A 25,404-nucleotide genomic window follows, 5' to 3' on the forward strand; every position below is an offset into this window, starting at 1 on the left:
TTTTGGGAAATGTTCCAAACACGCTAGTACTGTAATGTAAGTAGAAACTTATCAGCCCATATTGAAAACTCATTCTCCAATCTTAAAGAAGAATGTTGCTGTAGAAACAAATGCCTTATGAAATAATTTTGTTTAGGATTTGTGTACATGTTTGCAAGGCTATAATCTCATATTAAGCTAAATAATAGCAAACAAACTCATGAATATCTCTTTTGCTATCCATCGGATTGAATTTTTCTCTTCAGCAAATGTTTTTATTATGGCTTGAAGAATGAGTTTTTACTATGGAATAACAAGTGTGTATTTACATTACAGTACTAGCGTATTTGGAACATTTCTCAAAATTTCTCCATAGTAATTTCCATGTAAACCTACATCGTCTTTGGGCCACCTTAAAATCACCACCTAGGATGGTAAAAAAACATATGGGAAATTTGATTTTCAAACATTTTTAAATTTTGAACCGCCCTAGTCTCCATACAAGTTGTTTGTAATTGAGTTTAGCACCTCAGACGGATAGGATGGTCCTTATTTGGGTTTGAAGTTTGAACCAATTTTTCCTTGTAGAAAATTGTGGTTGCGTTCTTCAGCAAACATTAAGAACATGTTACTATAAACAATTTAGCTGAAGACACTTTTAACCAAACTCTTCATTTCAGCATAATCAATCGAAAGCTTTAACTTATGGTGGCCTTAAAGTCAGTTCATTTGATCCAACATTTTAGTTTTCTGCTTTACGTGAGTTATTCCTTGGCTGCCGCAGTGTTGTACTCATGACACTACTGTAAGTGGTAACAATAAAAGCAGTCATGATGATACAACACCTAAAATTTTTATATTGCGCCTTTTTAAATTTAAAACGTATGTGAATCGTTATAATCATACAAAGTGTACGATAACAAGTAGGGTGAAAGAATTAATTTTCGATCTACAAGATTTTTTTTGACAATTTTTGGATTTTGAAACAAGGTAGGCCAAAATCGTATGAATAGGTCGAATACTAATGTTGGGTTGAAAAGTGGCGCTTTTCCCCTACACAAACCGGCAAGTGAATTACTATAAAACATAACATATTAAAAATAATTTAAAGTGACCTTTATTTGAATTGTTCCATCATTTGTTTTTCAAGTCAATTTTTTTTAATTTAACGTCATGTTTAGGTTTTTTGTAGGAAAAATTGCATCATGTTTTTTTTTTCAAAGCGAATCAATTCCATGAATTATCGGCATTTTAGGATTGCTTAGTTTTTAACTAAGACTTAGACTAAATCATAGGTATCACTTCGCTTGATATGTCTCATATTTCCCTTGGAACACTTAGCAAACTTAGTGGCATCGTATAGACTTCTATCGGTCATTTTGAATTTGGACGCCATCATTAATTAAGTCAGAAAACCAGTTTTTCACCATCAGCAGCGCCCGTTTTGAATTCTAAGATCACCATCAAAAAGCCGAAAAGAATCTAGAGTAAGTTAGGCTGCAAAAACTAGATGAGCAATTGTGTTTATTCTATGAAATGAACGATTTATAAATCATTTTCTACGTTGTTTTCTTCAAGTCGAGTGAAAAATTAGAGTATTAATTGATGTTATAAAATCTTGCGGCCATCTTGGATTTTGACGACATCTTGATTTTAAATTGTAGAATGAGTTTTTCACCTTGTTAGTTGTTGAATTTCGTGGTGATCTCAAAATTCAAAAACAGGTTTTCTGACGAAATTAAAAATGACCGCCAGAATTATTTTAGCTTCAAATGAAAGCTATATCATTCTTTTATACGATGCCACTAAGTTTGCTATATGTTCCAAGGTAAATATGAGACATATCACGCGAAGTAATATCTATTATTTATAAAAAAATGGGCATTTTCGCATTTTTTTTCCAAGCTGGCGTACGAAGGGTCCATCTATTTGAGAAAACCGAAAGGATCACCTTTTAGTTTTAGCATATACTAGCGATTAGTTACATAAAATTGGAATTCTAACGGTTTGTGCCAATTGCGGCCTGGTTTCAGCGAGAATCGCGCAGATTTGTTCTTATATAGTTATATTTTTAAGAAGTCTGCTAACGAACGCAATTACAGGTTAAATCAAACTAAAATTTGTTTCAAAATGTAAACCTAGCTTAAGATCACCCTGCTCATTTTTTTTTCTAAGAAGATGCAAAACTCAATTACAACCTCAATGGAGACACCCTAAGGCGAAAATTAACGAGAACAAAGAAAATATTTTTTTTCGCTAATTTGTCAAATTTGACCATTGCGTAACAATACAGTGGTCACACTATTACGGTAGTCATTATTTCTAAATATGTTTACATTTTGCATTACGTGGTTGATGTAGTTTTCTTTAAATTCAATAAAGGCACAGAGTAAACTTTCAATATAAACTATAGAATATATAGTTCTGCCACGAATAAAGTAGATAAATGCCGATTCTCATACAAGCTTACCTACCTTGATACCTTGATGGCTACAGCGTAGCGTCACGCCATTGTCGGGCGTATTGTAGAGCTCCATCTTCGTCGGTCTTGGGCGAAACTTCTCCAGTTGCCCCGAACGTTTAGGGTCGTCAGGTCCTCTTCTACTGCGTACAGCCAGCTGATTCCCTGCAGAATATAATTTTCGCAATTCTTTCTTCCGACATTCACACTAAGTGACCAGCCCATTGAAGTCTGCCGTATTTTCACGCTTGATAATATTCGCATCTTTGTATACTTGATACAACTCGTGATTCATGCGTCTGCGCCATACACCATTTTCGCGTTTCCCACCGAGTATTGTCCGCAGCACAGCTTGAAAACACCGAGAGCTTTCCGGTCTGATTCTTTCAACGTCCACGCTTCGTGCCCGTAGAGAGCCACCGGAAGAATCAATGTTTTATACAGGGCGAATTTTGTCTCCGTTTGCAAGCTGCGGAACCTAAGCTGGTTACGTAGTTCGTAAAAGGCCCTATTTGCAGCCGCAACACGTCTTTTCACTTCGCGGGAAACGTCGTTGTCACATATCACAAGTGTTCCAAGGTAAACAAATTCTTCAACAACTTCAAACATATCCCCATCAAACACTACCTCAGTACCCACACCACCATGCCTAACTCTATCTCTACCTGCAACCATGTACTTTGTCTTAGTAGAATTAATGGTCAGGCCTATCCTCGCTGTCTCCCTTTTCAGAGGCACGAACGCCTCTTCCACTGACTTGCGATCGATTCCAATTAGGTCTATATCGTCCGCAAAGCCAAGGAACATGTGCGACCTTGTGATAATAGTGCCATTTCTCTGCACGCCAGATCTCCTAATAACACCCTCGAGTGCAATGTTGAACAGTAAATTCGAAAGTGCGTCTCCCTGCTTCAATCCGTCTAACGTCACGAACGAGGTTGACACCTCGTCTGCGATCCGAACACTTGATTTCGAACCATTCAGCGTAGCACATATCAGCCTAATTAGTTTCGTCGGAAAACCAGTTTCAGACATTATCTGCCAAAGCTCATTTCTTTTCACTGAGTCGTACGCCGCCTTGAAATCAATAAACAGATGGTAAGTATGCAAGTTATACTCCCGGAATTTGTCTAGGATCCTTCGCAAGCTAAACATCTGGTCCGTTGTCGAACGGCCCTCACGAAAACCAGCTTGGTATTCGCCGACGAAGGACTCCTCGAGCGGTCTCAGTCTGTTGAACAAGATGCGCGACAGAATTTTGTACGCCGAATTCAGCAGGGTAATTCCTCTGTAATTGGCACACTCCAGTCTATGCCCTTTGCTGTAGATAGGGCGGATGAGGCCATCCAACCAGCCGGTGGGCAATTCTTCGTCCTCCCATACCTTCAGAAGTACTCGGTGGGTCGACTGGTAAAGTTGCTCGCTTCAGTGCTTGAGAAGCTCGACTGAGATCTCGTCATTCCCAGCAGCCTTATAGTTCTTCAGCTCGTTGATAGCTTTTTTAACCTCTCCTATGGTCGGTGGGTCCACAGTTTGATCGTCGTCATCTATGTTCATCCTGTTCCTCGCTACATTTCCATTTCACCGTTCAACAATGGCTGAAAGTGCTCCTTCCACCTAGCAGCCACCGCCGTTTTATCGGTCATCAAATTCCCTTCTCGATCATTGCACATGGCGGGCACTGGTACGGTATTGTGCCACGCACCATTGATCGTTGCATAGAATCTCCGCATATCATTCCGGTTCATGCTTTCTTAAGCGCCAGCTACCACACTTTCTTCGTGCTGTCTTTTCTTTCTGCGGTGGATTCGCTTTTCTTCGGCTCTCGCTGCCCTGTACCGCTCTCTGTTTTGTTTTATTTGATTGGATGAAAAATCTTAATATGGGCAAATAGCACTAGAAAATCGAATTTTAATTTTGACGTTTATTTTCAATGGGATGGAATTGGATATCAAAAAAAATTAATATGTTATTATTTTTAAGCTGTTTAGGACGCATTTGAGGTTTTGTCCGACCTGTGCGACCATCTCGTTCAAAACTCAAATCCAATACGTGCTGAATTGAGCTATAACAGGGGCCCCCTTTATGAGTTCTTATCCGGGCCCCCGAAGCCCAAATCTGGCACTGGTTGTGCTCATTTTTGTTTTTTTAAACCTTCAAGTCAAATTGTCTTGTAATGGAAAATAATCGAAGATCAGTGTTGGAGCGCTAGCCCGGCTCCAGTGGGAAAATCGGAACTGTCCAACCTCGAAACTGTGCAGCTCTAAATTTCTCTCAAGGTGCTCTCGCAAGAGCGGATGGTGGCTATCTTGTGGTTCTTAGCAACTCAATTGTCCTAAAAAGGACAGCGGGGGGGAACCACTCAAGCCAAATCGGTGAATGCTACACAGCTTCGCAGGCGGAAGTCTTCTCAAGTGGACTGTATGCTTCGTCTCAGGATGGATCGCCGGTGGAGATTAACTCTGGAGGACTGCTTTGGCCGGGATGCAAAAAAGAACAGGAACTTTTAACTTATTTATTGGTGTTCACTCTTTGAGATACAAACAAAAACTGATGATTTTTCTTACTCCTATGCGTCTTATATAATAAGAAGAGTGGAGATGGCAACATACGATTACCTTCTTCCAGCTGAAAGGAGGAGCTTATTATTGATATTTTTCAAGCTGCGCCGTGGTGGTTTGATTTTCTTTGCGGTGCGGTGGTATGGTTCAGTAGGTTAGAATGAAAATTACACAACTGTGCCTTGCGCGAGCGGTCGGGATGAATGGAAATAACAAAATTTGTAATGCGGCATTTTCATAAACGGAATGAGACGCTAATTTGGCGTTGGCACCAACATACTCCCGCCGGGCTGAGATGAATTCTCTGACTGTTTAATCAAACTTGCCATATCAATGCAATTTTATCAATTATACGCTATTAAACTGCCTGCACTCGACGGTATACACCAAATTATCTGTTCCCAGGATAGGTTTGGTTATTTATTGTTTCAAATTTCCACATATGTACTGGTATTTTATTTACTCTCATGCTAAACAATTATACTTGGTGTAATTTAATACGATTTTTATTAAAAGGGTATACTGTTTGCAAACAAAAACGAGGCCATTTAATGAAAAAATCATCACGCAAACACTGAACACATTGCCAATGATTAAGACAGTTCAATTGAAAACCATCTCAACTGGGTTTAGAAACGACGGTGAATGTGTAGAATATCCAAGGCAATATGACGAGCAGATTTTCTGAACCTTCATGGCTTTCTTGAACAACAACGAGGAGTTTTTAAGCCTCTCTCTGACTTTGAGAACTCCAACGAGACACAAGGGATTTAGGTCTACAATACGCTTACATTTTTTTTTTCATTCATTCTCTCTGGATTTCAGCACTGAGGGCTTCATACTGACCGACTTTAATAATGAGCTCTTGGTTGATAAATCGAATTTGAAGAGATGAATTCCTTAGATGACAAGCTTGGATGAATTACTGCACGTACGAATCATTGAATTTAGATAGGAAGCTGGTAGTCAGGAGGGTACTATCGAATTTCTACAAGGAATGTGGAGAAGATCTGAACTATCGGAAAGAACTATACGGACGCAAACTACTGCCCCATAAGCAGATGCGTATGCGCAACCGTGGATTTTTACAGCGATTGTCAAGGTTGAAAACACATACCGTGGAATAGTGACCTCGCAAACCTGCGCTGACGCGTTGCGCAATTGCAACCACGATAGATCACATCCAGATAGTATGCGATGGCATTTGGGGTGGAGAGTTACAACAAGATTCTGCTAGCACAGAGTGTTTACGAAAACGAAGGCTGCTAAACAACTCGCTTTCGACAGGCTTCCCTACGTGATAAACATTGTTCGACTTTAAAGGCGGACCAGTGGTGTTGGACGGCCAAATTACGGAAAGACGCTGAATTCGATCTTTGTCTTTCAGATCATTAACCTCAAAACTGAGACTCAATGCTTCAGATTTGCCAATGATTTTGGTACATTGTGGCTTAAAATCCAGATTTTTACTGAGGTGCCTCTGCAAGTCAGACAAATCTTCTCGATAGGGTAGGTGGATTGAGAATCGACCTGAAGGCAAATGTTGGTGAGTTTGCTGGGACGACTTTACACATTGATACTCAGAAGTCAACGGAGTTATGTCAGGGAAATTTTCCACTTCCCGTGAATGGATTCTGGGTATATCCAAAGAAGCGAGTGAAGCTGCATGAGATAGCAACTCATTGGTATCAACATCACTAATCTCACCGGAGAAAGCCCAACCAAAGTGGGTTTCTTGAAGCTCCGGTAGACCATCAGCTAGGTGCAGCTGCCCTGACTTAAGTAGACTGAAAAACTTAGAGGCACCAATCAACATATCGATACCTTTGGGAACATTAAACTCAGGATCTGCAAGGTGGAATCCAGTAGGGATCGGCCAAGAAGAAACGTCGATCTTCGTCCCTGGGATGATTCCAGTTACTTTCGGAACTACTAAACACTCGACACTTGTGGTGAAAGCGGAATATGTTGACTGTACTGTAACCGATAGCTTTTCTCTAGCGTACATCTTTGAACCCCCAACTCCTGTAATAGGGACACTCATAGCTTCTCGAGGAACCTTCAAACGATTAGCGATTCGCTCGGCGAGGAAATTAACTTGGGAACCGCTATCCAGAAGTACACGCCAAGGAATCAATTCACCATTACTCTCAAGCATGACAACGGCTGTCAATAACATCACGGTTTTCAAACTCTGAGAATGATTACAAGAACACGTGGAACTCACAGGTACTTGTTGTTGAGAGGTAGTGCTGGCACCGGAACCTGAAGTGGAAGGTACAATGGATGAATCTGTTTTCGGAGGTGCTTGTTCATCATTTTGGGGCTTCGACTTGGGTTGAGGTGTCGAAAAAGACTCTTCATGTAACAGGGAATGATGCTTTTTACGACATGTTGAACAAGTTTTCTTGGATGCACAGTCAGCGACTCGGTGACCCGGTCGAAGGCAATTGAAACAAATTTTCAACTCCTTAACCTTGGCAATACGTTCCGACATATTCAAAGCGTGAAATTTTGAACATTCAAAATGGCGTTGATCCTCCCCACAAATTAAACAATTATTTGAACCATTTACAGATGTGGAAATATAAGATTTGAGGGATGGTTTGGGGTTAGATGATTTGGTGCTTGGCTCCTTAGTTGAGCCCGCGACACGAGAATTGTTACAACGATCAAGAATTTGGCATTCATTTTTCAAAAATAGCATGGTTTGATTATAGTCAGGTAACTCACCGTGTTTCTGCGTTCTCTCCCAAAGCTGCCGAGTGTGGTCATCTAGGCAGTTGACGACGAGCTTCGTGATGATGAGTCCGGATAACTTGTCGATGACTAGACCCTGGTACTCCAATCCTGCGACATGGCGATCACAGGCCTTGGTCAGCGACACGAGATCATTGAGGCTTCCCTTCGCTGCTGGCTTCAGTTGGATGAGACCATCGATGTGGGTGTCTACGATAACCCTTGGATTCTCGAACTGATCGGTGATTTGTTTCCAAACTTGTCGGAAATCATTATCCTGAATCATTTTGGCGTTGACCAAGTCAGCTGCATCACCAACCAAGGCTTTGTCTAGGTGGTGCAGCTTGATGGCATCGGAATCGCGGCTGCGTCCGACTAAGTCTTCAAACATGGCCTTAAACTTAGGCCAATTCTCCGTATTGCCGTCGAAGGTTGGTATTGGTGCTCTCAGGGGTTGTTGCTGCACGATGACTTGAGGTGCTGATCCGTCAGCATTGGCTTGGTGTTGTGCATCAACAGGTTTGGTGAACGACTCCATCAGTTGTTCAATTCGTTCGAGAGTTTCGGTGTGAAGCTGATCGAATTCATCCAGCTTCTCGTCTTGCTCTTCTATCTTCGACGGCGGAATGGCTGCAATCACTTCGCGATGTATCGAAATGTACTCGTTGTAATGCATTTCGAGCTTTTTGGAAAACACTTTTAGCAATGATATGCTCACTTTTGTTGGATCATCTTCTGCTTCTTCTACACTTCGGTTTATTTTTGTCACTTTGCCTTTGATTTGCCCTCTTTGGTGGATCAACATTTTCAGTTCTTCCGGATCCACGGGCTGCTTCTTTGGTGTATGTTCGATAGGCATTTTAACACTTCACTTTAGTCTTTTTAGTCTTTCACAACACTTTCTTCCAAACTTCTCACTTCCGGTAGCACAAATTCTTTTTTCCGGCACAAACGACGTGGATACTCCAGTCGCACAAATTTTTCACAGCAGTGGACAACGGGGAACGACGATGAATAAGAAGACGAATGCGGAGGACAACGGGGAACGACGGGGATAACGACTAGTTTTTCAACAAAATGGCGGACTTTTCAAACCAAAGCTTGGATAAACTCACCGTAGCTCCTTGTACAGTACTTTGCTGGCTGCGTTCACTAAACTTTGATTTGGAAACGGTAGCAGTGCAGCTCACTAACTAGAGCACGGTGAGGCACAACGTAACACAAAAAACAACTGGCTTTTTCAAAACTAGGAAATGGTGGACTATCAACCCAGAATGTTCACTGTTCTAGTATTTTCCATAACACTCGCCGGCTGCTGTAACGTTAGTCGAGTTTTTCACACTTGCAGTTCGGCTTACTTATCCATCACGGAAGTTTTTCTTCTTCACAACTTTTTCACGTTTTGCTACCGGAAGTTTGCAGTAATGATGTCACGGGTTGGCTGGATGTTTCAGCTTGCAATCGGCTCGGCAGAATACAGCCGATGATGACGCGAACAACACACCGGCTGAATTTCTTCTCAACCGACATCGACGGATTTTCACTCAAACTTTTCGCGGACTGTACTTTTCGTATTTACTTTTCGCGTCGCACTTCGCGGACTGTACTTTTCGTATTCACTTCTCACTTTTCGACACTGTTCTCCAAGCATCCAGACCAAAGGCTACCATCCGGCGTTCGTTGGTGGCGATCCGGCTCGAAGGACCATGTTGGAGCGCTAGCCCGGCTCCAGTGGGAAAATCGGAACTGTCCAACCTCGAAACTGTGCAGCTCTAAATTTCTCTCAAGGTGCTCTCGCAAGAGCGGATGGTGGCTATCTTGTGGTTCTTAGCAACTCAATTGTCCTAAAAAGGACAGCGGGGGGGAACCACTCAAGCCAAATCGGTGAATGCTACACAGCTTCGCAGGCGGAAGTCTTCTCAAGTGGACTGTATGCTTCGTCTCAGGATGGATCGCCGGTGGAGATTAACTCTGGAGGACTGCTTTGGCCGGGATGCAAAAAAGAACAGGAACTTTTAACTTATTTATTGGTGTTCACTCTTTGAGATACAAACAAAAACTGATGATTTTTCTTACTCCTATGCGTCTTATATAATAAGAAGAGTGGAGATGGCAACATACGATTACCTTCTTCCAGCTGAAAGGAGGAGCTTATTATTGATATTTTTCAAGCTGCGCCGTGGTGGTTTGATTTTCTTTGCGGTGCGGTGGTATGGTTCAGTAGGTTAGAATGAAAATTACACAACTGTGCCTTGCGCGAGCGGTCGGGATGAATGGAAATAACAAAATTTGTAATGCGGCATTTTCATAAACGGAATGAGACGCTAATTTGGCGTTGGCACCAACAATCAGTCTCACTACAGGTTTTCGCACCATGTAACACAAAGATGATCCTTGGTAATTTTTATATTTTGTTTAGGAAGCTTTATATTTTACATTAAATTGTGGTTTGAATATGTTTAACTTCATAGTATTTTTTTGAACATGTATTAATTGTGTATTTTTGTGTTTGTAAATGATCCATGTGGGGTATAAAAAGGTACGGTCAAAGCATTAAATTAGTATTTGTGATAACTTCAGTTTTCAAGTGGTAGTTGTGCAAAGCCAACTTCGGCGAGCCGAAAGTTCACGAAGTTGCCGAAGATGACGTTGTTTGGCATGCGGCGAACAAAATTTTAAGCGAATCTATGACATTTGGTCGAATGACATTTAGTCGAAAATACATTTGGTCGAGAACTAAACTTAACTGCAACTAAACGCATATATTGTGTATTTCTTTCACCACTATCGTAGAAGTTTTTACAATTGCGGAAACGCTAATAAAAGTGCGCAATTGCATCCAATCGGGTAGGTGTCTTCGGGGGACTTACTATTCGCAAATCAAAGAACAAGTGCCCTGAAGACACCAACAGGATTCAATGCAATGCCACGCTCTTATTTATACTTTCGCACTTATGAGACCACACTTCAAGTCAAGTGGTGAATGTAATGCACAATATTTGCTTGAGGAATGTTATTAAGCTGGAAGTCACAATAAGTCAATTGGCCAATTTCGAGCTACTGACACCTAACATTCACTTTGCTATGAAGGTTTTCCTTTAAGCAATTTTTTCCTGCCGTTTTAGTTCTGATTTGCGCATTCAAAAATCTTACACACGTCTGTGAGCTGCAAGACCCGGAATTCAAAGAGAGATCCCAAGCACTCTCTCCGAATGCTGATATCAGATGAGTTGATCTGTATTACGAAGAACGATGACATTTCAAAAGAATAATAAATAAAGAAAAAAATATTTTCACATCGATGAGTTGAGCAGTTTTTCAAAGAATGATGCTATTTTTAAAGAATAATAAATTCACTAGAGTTAAGTATTTCAGTAAATGTACGAAACAAACTACTAAAAACTTTGTTTGAATAATCATTGAAATCCTAGATTTTGGCAAAACTTCAAATTGCAAATAAAAAGATGAATGAAATTTAAAAAGAAGACTACATAAAATGCCCCATTTTTTATTCAACACCAGTTAGTTATTCAGATTACTTAGAAGAATACGTTAATCATCCAATAAACCTTTTCAAAATAAGCTTTGAATCCAATTTCCGTTCCACTAAACATCATTCGACCAAAATTAATGTTCTAAAGCCATTTGACCAAAAGTCATTCGATGGAATATGTAGGTTTTTGAGTAACGCAATTAGCCGCATGAATTAGGCGCCGTTCACATTTTCTCACTTTACAACGTATTCCCGTTCTGGGTAAAATTACGAGAGTTATCCAATAATTAACTTGGAAATATGAGTTGGTGACCCATTCTCAACCCTGACGATGGTATGCACAATGTTTATAATCAGCCATGTAGAATTTGATTTTTTTCAGGGATTTAAATCTTTTAGACCTAACTTTCAATCTTATTTAAAAAAAAAAACAATCAAGTAGTATCTTCGTTTCGATATTTCATCGCACTCGGGACCATGGTGGAGTACATCATCTAAATCCGGAGAGGAGCCCAATGGCGGCTTTTTCTGCGAGCGGCAGGTTGTTGTTGTGCTCCACCGCCCGAGTAGGCCATACCATACCTAATAAATGTTGTGCGAAGAAAAAGCTGTTCAGTTGAGATCGCGAGCGTCCCGGAGAGAGACGTCCGTTTCCCGAACGGTCCCCGAAAGAAAGAAGAACGACATAAGCCCTTCTAACTGAAACTGTGAATGGAATCCGGGTTGGGGGGATTTTCGCGTTAGGCGTAGTTATAGTTCTAGACATCGTCGCGTGTTCCCGAGTGAGCGCCGCCTTCGTCACCTCGAGTGCCCCTCCCCCATTTGCTGCAACTCGGAAAGTGTGTTCCGTCTGCCTCCGTTCTGTGCGTTTGACAGTGTTGTGCGTTTTTCAATGCTTGGATGAGGAAAAATTATTCAAAGGTTTCGATTACTGTGGAAATTTATTTCACGAGAAGAAAAGCATGTCAAATTTGCTCGGTTTGTGATTTCTATGTGTGAGCGGAGCAAAAAAAGTTTTCCATTCGAATGCTCGTCTAAGCGATTTCAGAAGGGGAAGAAAATTCGGTGAAAATCCCCATAGGAAAAAAAGAAAGATAAGATTCTTTAAAGGGTCTCGTCACAGTCGGTGCTTCAAGTGAATTAAAGCTCTTTTCCCAACAGTGGGATGTGATATATTTTGCGTGAAAACACCAGAGTGAAAAGCTGCACATTTCGCATCGTTCAGTGAGTGCAATCGAGAAGGTATGAATGAAAAGTTCAAGTCACAAGTTCAATCAAGTGAAGGTGGGTCAGTGGGTGGTTGGGGTAACTTTTTTTTGTCGATGGGTGGTGGGTGGCAAATGAAAATGTCACAATTGGTTTCGTACAGTATTAACTATGGGAACAATGCTTTAATCCTCAATGACCTGGATGTTTTTTTTTCTGCTTCGGCACGACGAATTGTATTTACAGGCTAAACAAATGATAACAGCCACCTAATCAATGACAAGAAGTATTGGTCTGTGGGATGAAGAAAAATACAAAATGCAGTGGCTTTCAATGTTTTTGTATGGCGTTCCGTTTATTGGGTTTAGTTTTTTCTTCTCTTGGACGTTCTTAATTCAAATACTATATTATGCATAATATATCGTAGACTGGCTGTCTCTGATATGATATCATATCATATGGTTGCTACTGCGTGATTTATTGGAGCTGGTAAAAATTGCACTTCGGTCCAATTATGGCATGGGACTTTCCGCTTATTCTCGAAGTGCATATTTTAGCTGCTCTCATATTATTGACCAAGTCCTTAGAGTCAATTGGGCTAGGCAAAAAATGTTTCGCGTATTTCGACCGCAACTGTAAGGCCGTCTTCAGTGTCGTATATAATACGCGTATCTGTCAAAGGATACAAACTCTAGTGGAATTAAATGGTACAGTACTAAATTCGGTTTTTTCATCTACTTATAGGTATTCCATTGAACAACCTGACGATTTATTAAAAAATATGTTAGTATGTAATGATTGTTGCTTTTAGAGACCAAGAATACCTCTGCATCTCCACAATAACAATGGGAAGGGTGTTGATTAGTGAGGGAGGGAAGAGATCTGAGAGCCAATTGGGGTCGGTGATGTGATCCATTTGTAAGGAGGAAAAATACGACTCTTAACTTAAGTTATGCATACTTGTCTCGCGGTGAAAAGATATTTGTATAAGAATTATCTTAATACGTCGACATTTATAATGTCAAATCATTCAAAGGTTTTTTTTGTAATGGCGAAAAAAGAAAGGTATGTGTATATTGAAATTATATAAAACAGCCATAAGTGTTTATGCAGACACTTGCAGTGACGAACCATGCATAGTTGGCTTAAAATCACATGAAGTTGCTACGATCCAAATGTGTTATCATAAGCATAAAACGAGCTCACCAGTTGATAACCCAAGTAACCACTAGCCCGCTGATTTGCCTTTTTGGTCTTTATACGGCTATTATACGAATTGCACAACGCGAACCGCACACGATTTATCTTTATTCCGTTGCTCGCTCTACAGGAGCATGCAACAGAGTTAAAAGATGACGTACTACTCACTACCCAAAAAACGCGAAAATGGAATAAAGCTTTCACTCAAGCGATGCGAAGGACGAGTTTTAATACTACAGTATGGTATTAACTTTAAGTATCAGCTTACCATCAGGTATCAGGTATCAGAAGGCCGGCTCCAAAGGCACGTTCCCCACCAGTTGGGAGATTTGTGCCATCGCCATATTTGAGCCTATTTCATCATCTACCCGATGGGAGAGGAAAGAGAAGGGAAAGATGGGAGGAAATAGGAGTAGGGTCCCTTGAAGAGGGAAGATCGCATCAGCGAAATAAGAGCATGTAGCTCTATACCACAATGGGCTCGAACAGCGCCCTATAAAGGGCACTGCAAAACGCATGAGCGTAAAGAGAGCCTATAGCTCATTACCACAGCGGGTTAAGAATCACAGAATGTCCTGAAGATTCAGGCTTCTGAATTCAGTTTCACTTAATGAGTGTTTACCAAGTAATTGGAATCGCATTTGCGCAAAAACTGGACAGTTACATATCAGGTGATACGAAGTTCCATAATCGGAGTCACAACTATCACACACAAATGATTCAGCACGCTGAATATTTGCCATGTGCTAGTTGAGTCGGCAGTGGCCTGTCAACGCTCTGACCAAGAGACTGCAATTCTGCTTTGACAGATTTCTTAAATACTTCGCCACCCTTGGAGATGGCTCAGTAATGTACAATTTTGTTTGACGACATGACTCCAAACTATTTCAATATTGCTTGAGCTGAGTTGCCGCCCAAGAGTTTATCTGAAGCTTTACCCAGCACTTCGAAATTGGAATAGCCGGCTCAGGGCCAATGAAGTCATGCGATGCTCCATCGCGAGCTAGCTCATCAGCCAATTCATTTCCAGCGATGGAAGAATCGCCAGGTACCCATACAAGGTTTACAGAGTTGACTGAATTCAGTTCCTCAATTTGAGTCCGACATGCGATAACAAGCTTCGACCTTGAGTTGGCCGAAGCGAGAGCTTTTATAGCAGCTTGACTATCTGAACAGAAGTATATGACTTTACCCATAACGCGCTGATTGCACTTCACACATAAGAGCAAATATTTCCGCCTGATAAACGGTGCAGTTTCTACCCTGTGAGTAAAACTGATTTAGCCTTAGCTCACGAGAATATACTCCTGCACGAGCTGCAAGGGAGCCATCAGTGTAACATGCTATATTGTTTGATGTACTTCTTTCCAAATAGCCAGACGTTCACTCTTCCCGTGAAGGGAATTGTGTGGTAAATGTCCTGTAAGGAAAGTGACAAGCAATTGTGAGATCACTTGGAGCAAGGACAATTTTGTCCCAATTCACGAAAAGTGAAAACAACGAAGTGTGTGTTGATCTACGATTCACTGGATTTTTCTCCAGTAGATCCAGTACCCATAAACGGTAAGAGCAAGAAAGTGCTTCTTGTTTAAGATATATGTGTAGTGGCGCAACGTCGAAACGGCCTCGAGCGCTGCTGTGGGAGTTGTAGAGAACGCACCAGACATCGCCATCAAGCACATCCTTTGGAGATGGTCCAATTTTGATTGGATTGTTCTCACTTCGCCCTTTTTCCACCACACAAGACATCCATATGCCAATATTGGTCGAACAACTGTTGTGTAAATCCATTTGATATATTTGGGTTTGAGGCCCCAAGTTTTACCAAAGGTTCGCCGGCATTGACCGAAGGCCATGCAAGCTTTTTTGACTCTGAAATCAATGTGAGCTGTCCATAAAAGTTTGGAATCTAGAATGACTCCGACATACTTTACTTGATCAGTCACATCAATCTCAGTGCCAAAAAGACGTAAAGGTCGAATTCCATCGCGGTTTCGTCTTTCCGTAAAAAGAACAATAGATGTTTTATTCGGATTAACCGAAAGGCCATATTGGCGACACCAACTCTCAACTACCTGAAGAGCACTTTGCATCAGGTCGAATAGGGTGCTTATGCACATACCAACTATCAAAGATAGATAGTCGTCAGCAAATCCATAAGTTGGAAAACCGCAATTATTGAGTTGCCTCAATAGCGTATCTGCTACGAGATTCCACAAAAGTGGTGGTAAGACTCCCCCTTGGGGGCATCCGCAAACACTCAATTTTTGAATCGCTGCTTGACGCAATGTCGAGAAGAGATGTCGGTTTTTGAGCAGTTGATGAATCCAATTGGTAATCATTGTAGGTAGCCCATGGTTTTGTGCTGCTTCCAATATGGCATCGAAAGACACGTTATCAAAGGCACCCTCAATATCCAAGAAGACACCCAAGCAGGATTGCTTCTGAGCGAATGCTTTCTCGATATCGTATACAACTTTGTGTAAAAGAGTCACAGTGGACTTTCCAGATTGGTAAGCATGTTGATTCACATGAAGAGTCGATAATGCGTTCCAGACATTTCAGAAGAAAAGAGGTCAGACTGATTGGTCTAAAACTCTTCGCTTCTTCATACGACGCACGTCCTCCTTTTGGGATAAACTTTACAGTAATATCACGCCAGGATTTGGGAATGTACCCGGTAGCAAAACTGCTTACAAGTAGCTTTTTCAAAACATGTTTGATAAAATCAAATCCCTTTTGGAGCAGAACAGGATAAATGCCATCCGCTCCTGGAGATTTGAAAGGAGCAAAACTATTAAGTGCCCATTGAATCGATTCAGTAGTTACGATACTGCGAGCCGAGGCCAGAGACTGGTAACTACATGAAAAGACATTTGGCTCATCCGTAGATGCTGTGTCCACACATCCGGGAAAGTGTGTATTGAATAAACATTCTAAAACTTCTTCATCGGAAGAAGTAAAGTTACCATTAGGTAAGCGGATTTTGTTCACTTGGAAATCCTTAGATTTTGCAAGGATTTTGTTCAGCCGACTGACTTCACTCAAACTGGAAACATTTGTACAAAGGTTTTTCCAGCCGGATCGTTCAACAGAACGAAGAGCCTTCTTGTAAGCCTTGCGAGCCGACTTGAACGACTCTGATCCAGCTGAACGGCGTCTGTTCCAACTCCTTCTACATTGTTTCCTGAGTCTAGTCAGATCGGAATTCCACCATGGGAACCCTCATGTAATCTTTACAGACCGCAGAGGACATGATTCTTCAAAAGCTTCCATAATGTAGAATGTTAGAGTATCAACGGCATCATCCAGATCACTTGGATTTTCAATGAACGGAGAATATCCATGAAATTTGGTCGCAACCAATTCATTATAGAGTTCCCAGTTTGTTGAGCGGGGATTCCTAAAACGCAAAGTCTGCGCAGTTACATTTGAATGTTCAAAGAAGATGTAGCGATGATCAGATAATGATTCCTCATCTGATACATGCCAATTCTTCAACTCGTGACTTATTCTATTCGAGAAGAGCGTTATGTCTAACACTTCTTCTCTATTAGAAACCATGAAGGTTGGGCGATTGCCTATGTTAAGTAATCCGAGGTCTGTACTACTTAAGTATTCCATCAGACTGGAGCCTCTCAAATTGATATCTGAGCTGCTCCAGATGATGTGATGAGTATCAGCATCACTGCCCACAATCAGCGGAAGGCCTTTTGTTAAGCAGTGTACGACAACTCGTTTGAAGTCATCCGTTGGGGATGGTTCATCATGTGGTAAATATACCGAACAAAAGACGTATTTCCTGTTGAGGTCACCAACAGAAACATCGATTGTGACAGCACATACATCTCTGGTAGTTAACTCAGAAATGAGTGTAGCAACGTTTGTTTTATTAACGAGAACGCATGTGTTGGGCATGGAGCGCGAGTTTGCCATTCCAAGTTTGATGAAAGTAACAAAAACTGGGTCCACAAGGTTACCTAAATAGAAGTTCCCTCTACGAAAGTAGGGTTCTTGAACTAGCGCCACTTGGGCTGCAAAATCTGCAAAGATTGATCGTTGCTGTTCTTTTATGCTGAGCTAACCTAACCGTAGCCACTACCCAAACTAGGCAGGATTAAGCTTTTTGCAATCTCAGCACGAAAAAGACCAGCAACGAAAAAACCAGATCGGTATCTATTTAAAGTCGCCAAAGGCGAAAGGGCACAGAATACACTGTGTAAAACGCATAACGCATAACGCATTTTTTTCTTCCGTGCGCGAGTTTTCTATGTTACCTTGTTTACATTTTACATCCCCGTTGATTCGCATTTTTACCTGTGTTAAAACGGTCTAATCGTCTGGTGTCACCAATCTGTTCGCTGTTTACTGGCTTATGTACATCAACGTATTGGATTATTGATTGTGAATAGTGATAAAACTGAGAAATCACCAATATCCAACATCACATCTGTAGTGCACTGTTTTCAACCCCGTTTGCTGACTGTCTCCTTGGATCACTTTTCTGGCTACCGTAGTTTTGTGCTACACGGGAAACAACACCGCGCTCAATTTCAATTTTAATCGTTTGAGTTTTTCTTGCGAAATGGCAAATGATATGGCTATTGCTCGTAATCAGGCTTGCGAACACTGCGGCATGCCGGTAATATCGGAAAGCGATCACATTGCTTGCATGGGATTTTGTGACCAGGTCACCCATATAAAATGTGCCAAGCTGAACGATCAATTTGTTAAGTATATCCAAGAACGAAGCAATGTGTTTTGGACGTGCAAGCAGTGCGCGCATTTGATGAATCTAGCGCGTTTTAAGACAGTCATGTCTTCAATTGGCAGTGCCCTTTCCACTATCACGGAGAGTCATGGCGAGAAGATAACTGAAATAAAACGGGCCATTTCGGACAATGGGAAGAAGATGGAATTGCTCTCTAGGAAAGTTACAGCATCCACACCTCTAAGCTCAAGGAGTGCTGAAGGTCAGCCCGCACAGAAACGACGTCGGGAAGAAAATGTAAAGGAATCCAAACCTCTTGTCGGTGGTACTAAGACTTCAATAACAAATGATGTTCTGACGGTTCCCCCGCCAAAGGAGCTGTTTTGGCTTTATCTCTCTAGAATCCATCCGAGCGTCAAGCCTGAAGCAGTGATGAAACTCGCTAAAGACAACCTGCAGTGCGATGACCCGATCCATGTGGTCTCGCTGATTAAGAAAAATGCCGATCTCTCTTCATTGAACTTTATCTCATTCAAAATCGGATTGGATGTGAAATATCGTGACGTCGCTCTCGATCCAGCCACTTGGCCGCACGGAATTCTGTTCAGAGAGTTTGAGGGTGGCAATACAAAAAACTATTGGGCGCCTCCAGACATTCGCACATCCAGCTCAACCCCGTACATCCAAGTTACACCAGTGCTTCCAGTATCCAGTCAATCGTCAAACTTTCTGTCGCCAACGTCGGATATGGGGACGATACCAATCGCTTCCTCGTAGAATCGCCGTCAACAACTGATAAAAACTTAAACATCAACTTCCGCACCAATTTCACCTCTACGCAATCGCCATCACCAGGACGCACGAAACAAGGTACCTTGGAAGCCCCTAACCCGTCTAACACAGTCGAGCCCCGCTGCCAGCATCATCACAGCCGTCCTGGTCCTGTTGTTGAGACTGAGGAAGGGGGCTTCCATCGTGCCTTAAAAGGCAAGTATTCCAATGTAGCTAGATTTTCGCACTCTGAGCCGTCTTCCGATTCTAGAATAGTTCCTGCAAAGCATGACTGCTTCATTTCGTCACAACACGCAACTGAACAAAGCCAAATCAGTGCCCACTTCTCGGCATACGTATCTACTCTGTCATCACACTCATCAGGACGCAAGAACCAATGCTCTATGGAAGCCCCTAACCCGCTTAACACAGTCGAGCCCCACCGCCAGCGTCATCACAGCCGTCCTGATCCTGTTGTTAAGACTGGGGAAGGGGTCTTCCACTGGGCCTTTGTAGGCAAGTACTCGAATGTTGTGAACACTGCATGCTCTGATTCAACATCCGCTTCTAGTATCGACGTCCGGCCGTTCGTTTGCGGCCATTACACAGCCGATCCTAACTACATCGCTGCATATCCTCTGGAATGCGCTTCACCAGGACGCACGAACCGACGCTCAATGGAAGTCCCTAACCCGTCCAACTCAGTCGAGCCCCGCCGCCAGCATCAACTCAGCCGTCCTGGTCCTGTTGTTGAGACTGAGGAAAGGGGCTTCCACCGCGCTCCTTTTGGCAAGTATCGTAGTGTTAGCTTCACATCACAAACTGAAACCACTTCTGCTCTCAGCAACGATCCCTCGCATTCGAATAATATCGAAACGCAGAGTCATCCCGGCCCTGTGTTTGGGGATATGGAGGGGATATACCAGTCTATAACCTCAGGCTACTCCAGTGACGAAAATTATGCCCGAAATTCTACATCACAACCGTGGCGCATCGTGGAAAGCATTTTGGAAGCCCCCGGCTCTTCTGCCTCAGTCGTGCCTACTCCAGCCCTCGCTCACCACAGTCGCCTCGGTCCTGATGGCAATTGTAGTCCGGGGGTCTTCCAACCTGCTTTGGCAGGCAAGTACATTCACGATTTGGCCCATACCTCGCCTGATTCCGCTTCAAATTTCAGCAGCATGGCCGGATCCACCAACACTTCGCCTCTTACATCCCGGGTGAGCAGCCAACAAGACATTATCGTATACTATCAGAACGCCGGTGGTATTAACAGCGATGTGGACGAGTTTTGCGTTGCTGTTTCGGATAACGTTTACGACATCATTGTAATCACGGAGACGTGGTTGGACTCCCGCACTCTATCTCGTCAGGTATTTGGTAATGATTATGAGGTATTTCGCTGCGATCGCAATACCAATAACAGCCGCAAAGCAAAAGGTGGAGGCGTGTTAGTTGCGGTAAGATCTACACTCCAAGCTAGAGAGCTCGAGAATGAAGCTTGGAGGAGCTTAGAGCAGGTGTGGACGTCGATAAAGCTAGGTGATCGTACGTTATTTCTGTGCGCCTTGTACATTCCGCCTGATCGTGTACGCGATCGAGCCCTTGTCGAAACTCATTGTCAGTCAGTTCTTTCTGTTATTGAAATGGCTAATGCAACCGATGAACTCATCGTGATCGGTGACTTCAACCTACCTGGCATATCATGGAAAACGTCTCATAGCGGCTTTCTTTTTCCGGATGTGGATCACTCGGTTATACATGCCAACGCCTCGTTTCTCCTGGATAATTACAGTTCAGCTACTCTCTCTCAAATCAACCACGTCACCAATCAAAATCAACGCAGTTTAGACCTCTGCTTTGTGAGTGCTCAGGATACAGCCCCCTTTTTATGTGAAGCTCCTTCTCCTCTAGTAAAAACAGCTCTTCATCATCCTCCTCTGCAGCTTTCCATCAAAACTACGCTGTTACATGACTTTAATATATCGCCCGCTGCAGTGTCATACGATTTTCGCAAAGCTGACCACCGTAACATCGCCAACTTGCTCTCCAGTTTCAATTGGGACGACATTCTCGGCAATTCTGATATCGATACAGCTGCACAGACTTTTTCTAACATTTTGAATTACGTCATTGACCGACACGTCCCTAAAAAGTCTCATCATCCTCCATCTCGTTCCCCTTGGCAAACGAATGAACTGCGTCGTCTGAAATCGAGAAAAAGAGCAGCCCTTAGGAAGTACACGAAGCATCGAACAACATCTCTTCGTCGTAGCTATGTCCAAATCAATCACGAATATAAACGAGTGGCGAAGCGATGTTTTCTGCAGTATCAGCAAGGAATACAGAGAAAACTTAAAGCATGTCCTAAGCAATTTTGGAAATTCGTGAACGAACAACGTCGTGAAGCTGGCCTGCCGTCCTCCATGATGCTCAATGGCAACGTAGCTTCTAACCCGAATGACATTTGTCAACATTTTGCACGAAAATTTGCTAGCGTCTTTACCGAAGATAGATTGACAGAGGACGATATTCAGCTCGCCGCCAATAGTGTTCCTCTTCTCAGTGAAAACATGGACGCTATCGATATTGACAGAAACGCGATTGCTAGAGCATGCTCAAAGCTAAAAAAATCCTTCAATCCTGGGCCCGATGGTATTCCTTCTGCGTTCCTGAAAGAGCATTTAGACAGTTTGCTGACTCCATTGCTCCTTGTTTTTCAGCGGTCAGTGACCGTCGGTATCTTCCCGTCATGTTGGAAGCTAGCGTATATGTTTCCTGTTCACAAAAAAGGGAATAAGCGGGACTGCAACAATTATCGCGGGATTACCTCATTAAGTGCTATCGCCAAACTGTTCGAGCTGATTATCATGGAGCCCCTGTTTTCGCACTGTAAGCCGTACATTAGTACCGATCAGCATGGTTTCTTGACTGGCCGATCCACGGCTACTAACCTCTTATGCCTAACATCGTATATCACGAACAGCATGTCTGAACGTGCGCAAACAGACGTTATTTATACGGATTTGACAGCTGCTTTCGACAAATTAAATCACCGCATAGCCATTGCAAAGCTAGATAGGCTGGGAATCAACGGCAGCCTCTTACAATGGCTTCAATCGTACCTGACCGGTCGTCGTCTGTTCGTCGATTTGGGAGATTGCCAGTCACCTACTTTTGCTGTCTCATCTGGAATCCCTCAGGGAAGTCACCTGGGGCCTCTGTTATTCCTGATTTACTTCAACGATGTCAACCTGGTGATCAAAGGACCACGGCTTTCTTACGCAGATGACTTGAAGCTCTTTCTTCGAATCCGCTCAACTGATGACTGCAGATTTCTTCAACTTCAGCTGAACGCTTTTGCTGACTGGTGCCATTTAAACCAGATGGATGTTAACCCTTTAAAATGCTCGGTGATATCGTTCTCACGCAAAAAAGAGACAATTATCCATAAGTATGCCTTATTTGGTCAAGACATAGAGCGCGTTAACCAAATTAAGGACCTGGGAGTTATCTTGGATATCCAACTCTCCTTTAAGCAGCACATCTCGTTCGTCGTTGACAAAGCTTCCAAAATTCTAGGACTTATCTTTAGAATTTCTAAACATTTCTCGGATATCTACTGTCTTAAATCGCTCTATTGCTCCCTGTCTCGTTCCGTCTTAGAGTACTGCTCGGTAGTTTGGACGCCTCACTACAACAATGGAGTTGAGAGAGTTGAATCCGTTCAAAGGAGATTTTTGAGATTTGCACTACGAAGACTTCCGTGGTCTGATCCCTATCGGCTGCCGAGCTATGAAAGCCGTTGCCAACTTATTCGTCTGCAACCCCTGTCCGTCCGAAGAGATACAGCTAGAGCTTTGTTTATTGCCGATATTCTGCAAGGACACATAGATTGCCCTGCCCTGTTGGAGCAAGTCAACATAAATGTGCAGCCCCGAGCCCTTCGGAATAACGTGACGCTGAGATTACCTGTTCAACGAACTAATTATAGCATGTTTGGCGCTATTTACGGTCTGCAAAGGCTTTTTAATAGAGTTGCGGCTCTCTTTGATTTCAACTTGTCTCGCCAACTACTTCGACGAAGATTCAGTTTGTTTTTTGATAGATCGTAAGAATGACAATTTTTAATATGTTTAGTTTTAAGATGACATCATTGGGGCTTTGAAGCCTGTTGGTGGTACAAATAAATAAATAAATAAATAATGCGAATCCATATAGGTGATAATTTAAATTAAATGTCAACATATTCATAATCCCACCCTCATTAAGCCTCAGGATAGAGACTGAAAAAGGGCAGCCGATTAGCTCGGAGAAACACAAGGTCACCTGCACCATTGCTCCGGGTAGCACAGGAAGGACTCAATACTGTGGAGGGCGCCCTGGTACCCCACAGGCTACGTTAGCGGTTAGGTTTTATTTAGACCCCCCTAACCATTCATTCCTAGGCACGGTACGCATCACACCATAAATTAGGGGTCACCTGTGAGTTGGACTTTTACCACCGGAACAGGCAGTCCGTAGTGTTAATTCTTAGCCAGTTGAAACAACCGCTACCGACACTACGCGGCTATCTAGGCTGCTCGGGAAAAGGAGGTTAATATTGATGATTGACTCCTGACGTGCCCAAGCAGCCATAGAAATCGCCGAAACGCCGACCATTTATGTATGCCAAACATGTCAAAATACACTATTGGAGCTACCTCCACTGAGGAAGCGTTTGCCCTATGCGAATTTATAAATTGAAATGCTCAATTTCGGAGAACTGAACGACTTTGCAAGTGAATACGTATGGCTTCGGTTGGGAGCCCCTGTCCCGGGGGCAATTGTTACACCGGATAATCAACGCGCAAACGGGGTCAAATTATGAGCGCAGGGAATGGTGGAAGTAACAGCATGACGACCATACCAACAGATCAATATTTTCGTCATTCGGACGTGCAAAAATAGGTTCGCGAGACACGCCGACTGCTAAATGGTGAAGTCATCTGGAAGCATGACCCTCCCTGTTTCCCCGTAGTCCCAATCACGTAACCTCTATTTGGGGTGACTTTTACACTCCGTGTTCCACGCTGGAGCACAAAGTAACCATCATCATACCAAAAGGACCCTGCCTTGTGGCGCCAGTGGCAATTATTCTGTCGGCGACAAAAGGCAGCCGTCCTCTCTGTGCATGAAATCACTTCCGCCGGAGAAATGTTACCAACACAACATGGACAAGAATTTTTAAAAAGGGCCACTTCCCTTTTGCATTCACATGTGTAATCGTTTCAAGAATGGCTAATTTTGCTAACATGAGTGGACTGGAGTGCGTGACTGACATGCAACTTGGTCGTTCATCCATTGATGCCTAACGCTTTGGAGCTCGCATAATTACCTTTGGTCCGGCTATGTGTCGCATGCCATTGATTTTCGCCCATCCTGTTTGTTTTGCTCGGAATATTCCAACGATGGGCTTTGCTTTCATCATCACGAACTTCAGTGAAATACAAAAGCACGGACCGTGGTATTGTAAAACGAGGTAACTTTGATAGTTTTTAGGAAGAAAATCTGAATATTTTTGCATTTTTTTAACTAGTAATGGTTCCTTAGTACATAATAGATTGTGGGTGAAAGATTATATAACTATTTATTTTGAATGTATGTACCGTAATCCGGGGTATCATTGATCAGCGGGGTAACATTGATCGGAATGACTCATCTCGTAAAAAGTTCGTATTATCATTTATTGATGGAACATTTCCAAATAATGAATGATGCTTCTCTTTCTCATATTCATGAACTAATGAAAATGAAGATTTTTGCGGAAATTGCGTTTGCCTTATGTGTAAATTTGTCAACTTTTCGAAACAATGATTTCAATGGGTAAGGATGACACTATCGAAGATTCATGTCTCACATAAGTTCTGCAAACGATATGAACAAGGAAAATGCTGTTCTTTCTAAAAATGACATCACCGAACTTTCATAAGTATGCTGAATTAGGCAACATTAACGAATTACTGTTAGGAATGTAGAATTCCCTTAAGCAATTGCCTACATTTAGGCGTATTCCATGTTTCGAGGTGTTTTTAATTTTAAAATATTTCAAAAAGTAAATAATTTGTAAGCATTTGGCCTTCATATTCGGCTTCGGGGGGCATGATTTAAGTAAGTAACGACATTTTCAATATTACCGAACGTTGTTCACATGGGTGATCAATGTTACCCCATATCAGCTAAATCAAAAAATCGATTTAAACATTTTTTTAAACATGCTTAAATATTTTAAAAATCAAAATAC

The 25,404-nt window shown here is 42.3% G+C and overlaps 1 protein-coding gene across 4 annotated transcripts in view; it reads left to right on the top strand.

Moving 5' to 3' along the window:
• The window catches only part of LOC5568466 (multiple C2 and transmembrane domain-containing protein 1), a 215,088-nt gene that overhangs the window by 9,085 nt on the left and 180,599 nt on the right, over nucleotides 1-25,404 (top strand). The window contains exon 1 of one of the 4 annotated variants that reach the window (XM_021840301.1): nucleotides 11,837-12,517. The exons of 2 other annotated variants lie outside the window; for them this stretch is intronic. The gene's annotated coding sequence lies outside the window, so the exon portion shown is untranslated. Of the gene's footprint in view, nucleotides 1-11,836; nucleotides 12,518-25,404 lie in introns of those variants that run through there. One more of the 4 variants, XM_021840300.1, reaches the window with a different exon arrangement.

The sequence above is a fragment of the Aedes aegypti genome, chromosome 2 (assembly GCF_002204515.2).
Source record: "Aedes aegypti strain LVP_AGWG chromosome 2, AaegL5.0 Primary Assembly, whole genome shotgun sequence".
NCBI lineage: Eukaryota > Metazoa > Arthropoda > Insecta > Diptera > Culicidae > Aedes > Aedes aegypti.